At 40.9% G+C, this 4,667-nt stretch overlaps 1 pseudogene; it reads left to right on the top strand.

Moving 5' to 3' along the window:
- Nucleotides 1-2,363: 2,363 nt before the first annotated feature.
- On the top strand, nt 2,364-3,274 carry LOC102830168 (annotated as a pseudogene).
- Nucleotides 3,275-4,667: the final 1,393 nt, after the last annotated feature.

The following is a 4,667-nucleotide window of genomic DNA, read 5'->3' as shown; positions in this document are numbered from 1 at the left end:
GCTAATTGTTTCCAAGCAGTTCCAATTTTCATCATAGTTGCACCTTGGATGATTGCTCCTGAGGTTTAAAGATTCCAGTTGCTGCTCACCAAAGTAGCATGTCACTGTGCAGTGTGTTCTGCCAGCTGACCCTGGTGTCCCCCCAAGACTATGGGCCTGAGTCCTCAGACCCAGCAACTCATTCACTCAAGATGTTTGGAAATGTCTAAGACATTTCCACAAGTGTGCCCCCTGTATACCACATTCATGGATATGTTTGCAGCATATGTACAAATATTCTCTGTCAAACATTTATATATTTATGGGTATGCCTCCACTCTCCCACACTATTCAGCCCATCTGTCTCTCCACATATCTATTCATATGTCATTGTTATTGCAGGATTGTGTGCATGACAGTATTTACCTCTATGCCTTTCATTCTTGCACTCTTAAACACCATCCACACCTTCATCATCCTTCTGTCAACCTTCGTCTTATAATATGTTGCCTTCCCCGTCACCCAAGTTTACATGTGTCTACCCACTAGCCATTGAATTATTTCCTCTTCCCTCCCACCCTTGGTAATCATCAAAGAATGTGTCTTATTGTGTGAAAATCTTATTTCCAACTTTTAAAGAAAAGTACCATACTGTCTCCACAGTAGTTGTGCCATTTTACAAGCTCACCAGCAGCAGTGTACGAGGGGTTCAGTCTCCACACCCTGGCTAACATTTGTAGTTTTCGGGTGGTTTTTGTTTGTTTGTTCTTTAACTTTGCTATTAATGGTGGGGTAAGTTTTGCTTTCAGAGTCCTGGTATGGCATTGTGGGCTTAATGGTCAGACTACAAAGCTGTTTGAATTGCAAGGTCGGTGGCTCAAGCTCACCAGTTGCTCCTTGGAAACCCTATACAGGGTTACTATGGGCTGGAATTGACTCGACAGTATTTAACAACAACAACAACAAAGTTTTGTTTTGATTTGCAGCTCTCTTTCCTGTCAGTTTGTCATACTGTTGTGTCTTGTCTGCTGTGATGCTGGAAGTTATGCCACTGATACTTTAAATACAAGCAGGGTCCTCCATGATGAACAGGTTTCAGCTGAGCTTCCAGCCTAAGACACACTAGGAAAAAGGAGAGACAGACTACTTCTGAATGTTTAGCCACTGAAACCTTATGAATAGCAGCAGAACATTTTCAAATATACTGCCAGATGATGAGCCCCTCAGAATATGATTAGGGAAGGCTGCTTCCTCAAAGTAGAGTTGACCATAACAATATGAATGGAGCAAAGCTGTCATGACCTCATATGAGGATGGGGCACAACTCAAAATGAAGAGAAACAGCTGCAGACATCAAAAGGGAAGAACACCTCAGCATTTCTCGAGCTGAAAGAACTGAAGAAAAACTTCATTGTAATAGTGAAGGATTCTGTGGGCAAAGTGGAGTCCTGTTGTGGCACTGAAGAATAAGCACTAGGCTAACCACAAGGTCAGTGGTTCAAGCCACCGGCTGCTCTTGGAAACCCTATGGAGCACTACTATGAGTTGAAAACCCACTGAACAGCACTTAACAGCAATAACATGGGGAAGACATTGAATGATACAAAAAACATCAAAAGAAGATGGAAGGAATACACAGAGTCAATGGACCAAAAGAAATGGTTGATAGTCAACCATTTCAAGAGGTAGTATATGATCAAGAATCAATGGTTCTAAAGGAAGTAATCCAAGCTGCATTGAAAGCATTAGCAAACAACAAGGCTCCATGAATTGATGGAACACAAATTGAAATCTTTCTACACACTGATATAGTACTGGACATGCTCACTCATCTCTGTCAAGAAATTTGCAAGATAGTGCCTGGCCAACTCACTGGAAAGATCTATAATTGTGCCTATTCTAAATAGAAGTGATTCAATGGAATGCGGAAAGCATCAAACAATATCATTAATATCACATGCAAATAAAATTCTGCTAAAGATAACCCAAAAGATATTGCACCAGTGCATCAACAGGGAACTGCCAGAAATTCAAGCCAAATTCAGAAGAGCACGTGGAATTAGGGATATCATTGCTGATGTCAGGTGGATCTTGGCTGACAGCAGAGAATACCAGAAAGATGTTTATTTGTGCTTTATTGACTATGCAAATGCTTTTGACTGTCTGTGGATCATGGCAAACTATGGCTAACATTGGGAAAAGTAGACACTCCAGAACGCTTAATTATACTCATGAGGAACCTGTACATGGCCCAAGAGGCAGTTGTTAGAACAGAACAAGGAACTGCTGAATGCTTTCAAATCAACACAGGTATGAGTCAGAGCTGTATTCTTTCACTAGACTTAATCTATATGTTGAGCAAATAACCAGAGAAACTGGATTGTATGAAGAAAAATGTGCCAGCAAGGTTGAAGGAAGAAGCCTCGTTCCCATCATGCAAGACGACAGGTAAAAAGGCTGAGAAGCCGGCTACCAAGGAAAAGAAGCCTGAAGTCACCAAAGCAGATGCCAGTGGCAAAGCTAAGTAGTCTAATGTCAAGGACAAAAAACCCAAGCCGGGGAAGGCACACTGCAGCTGAAATCCTGTCCTAGTCCGAGGAATTGGCAGGTATTCCTGATCGGCCGTGTATTCCAGAAAGGCCATGTACAAGTGTAGGTATTCAGCTGCTAAATCCAGGGTGGAAAAGAAGAAGAAAGTTCTTGGTACTGTGACAAAGCCAGTTGGTGGTGACTAGAATGGTAGTACCTGAGTGGTTAAACTGTGCAAAATGTCTAGATATTACCCAACTGGAGATGTGCCAAGGAAGCTGTTGAGCTACAGTGAAAAAAACCCTTCCTTCAGCTTGTCAAAAGACTGCAGTCCAGCATCACTCCCGGGACCATTCTGATCATCCTCACTGGACGCCATCGAGGCAAGAGAATGGTTTTCCTAAAACAGCTGGCCAGTGGTTTGCTCCTTGTGACTGGACCTCTATCCCTCAATTGAGTTCCTCTGCATAGATCATGCCAGAAATTTGTCATTGCCACCTCTACCAAAATTGCTATCAATGGTGTGAAGATCCCCAAACATCTCACGGAAGCTTACTTCAAGAAGCAGAAGCCCAGACACAAAGAAGGCGCGATCTTCAACACTGAGAAAGAGAAATACGAGATTACAGAGCAGTGAAAAATGGATCAGAAAGCTGTAGACTCACAAATTATGCCTAAAATCAAAGCCATTCCCCAGCTCCAAGGTTACCTGAGTGCTGTGTTTGCACTCACAAATGGAATTTATCCTCACAAACTAGTATTCTAGATTTCTTGCAAAGAAAGAACCTCATTAAATAATTGATAATTTAAAAAAAAAGATTGAAGGAAAACTCACTAACAACCTGTATTATGCAGATGATACAATCTTGCTTGCTGGAAGTGAAAAGGACATAAAATACTTACAGATGAAGATCAAAGACTACAGCTTTCAGTATGGGATTGCATCTCACTGTGAAGAAAATAAAGATCCTCACAACTGGACTAGGAAATACCATTGTGCTAAATGGAGAAAAGATGGAAGTTGTCAAAGACTTCATTTTGCTTGGATCCACAGTCAACATTCATGGTATGTTGACATTCAAGAAATCAAATGCAATAAATACTGCAAACAACCTCTTTAAAGTGTTTAAGAGTAAAGATATATCAATTTGAGGACTAAATGAGCCTTTCCCCAGCCATGGTATTTTTATTAGTCTCATACGCATGTGATCTCTTGACCTCTTGACTGCTGCTTCCGCGAATGTTGATAGTTGATCCAAGAATTGACAACTTCAATCCTTTCTCCATTGATAAGAATGTTGTTTATTGGTCCAGTGGTGAAGATTTTTGTTTTCTTGACATTGAGATGCAATCCATACCAAAGGCTGTATTCTTTGATTGACATTTTCATCAGTAAATGTTTCAAGTCCTCTTCACTTTCAGCAAGCAAGGTTGCATCATCTGCATATTGCAGGTTGTTAACGAGTCTTCCTCCAATCCTGATGCCACATTTTTCTTCATAGAACTCAGCGTCTCGTATTATTTGCTCAGCATACAGGTTGAATAAGTATGGTGAAAGAACACAACCTTGTCACACACCTTTCCCAATTTTAAAATGTTCAGTGTTCCCATGCTCCATTTGAACAACTGCCTCTTGGCCCAGGTACAAGATTTCGTAGAAGTATAATTAAGTGTTGTGGAATACTCATACTTTGCAATGTTGTCCATAGCTTGTCATGATCCACACATTCGAAAGCCTTTGTGTAGTCAATAAAGCATAGGTATCCTTTATTGGAATATAGGAATACCTTCTGGTATTCTCTGCTTTCAGCCAAGATCCACCGGACATCAGCAATGATATCTCTCGTTCCACGGCCTCTTCTAAATCCAACTTGAAACTCTGGAAGTCTTCTGTCAATGTATGATTGTAGCAGTTTCTGTATTACCTTTTGCAAAACTTTACTCGCTTGAGATATCAAAGAGATTGTTGGAATGGGCACAAATATGGATCTCTTCCAATCAGTCGGCCAGATAGTTGTCTTCCAAATTTCTTGCATTAGGCAAATCTGCTGCACAGGAACTTTTTAAAGTGTTGAAGAGCAAAGATGTCACCTTGAGGACTAAAGTGCACCTGACCCAAGCCATGGTATTTTCAATAACCTCATATGGATGCGAAAGCT

The sequence above is a fragment of the Chrysochloris asiatica genome, unplaced genomic scaffold (genome assembly GCF_000296735.1).
Source record: "Chrysochloris asiatica unplaced genomic scaffold, ChrAsi1.0 scaffold00265, whole genome shotgun sequence".
Lineage (NCBI taxonomy): Eukaryota > Metazoa > Chordata > Mammalia > Afrosoricida > Chrysochloridae > Chrysochloris > Chrysochloris asiatica.
Note: the sequence above shows the minus strand (reverse complement) of the source record. Positions and strands in the feature narration are given on the sequence as shown.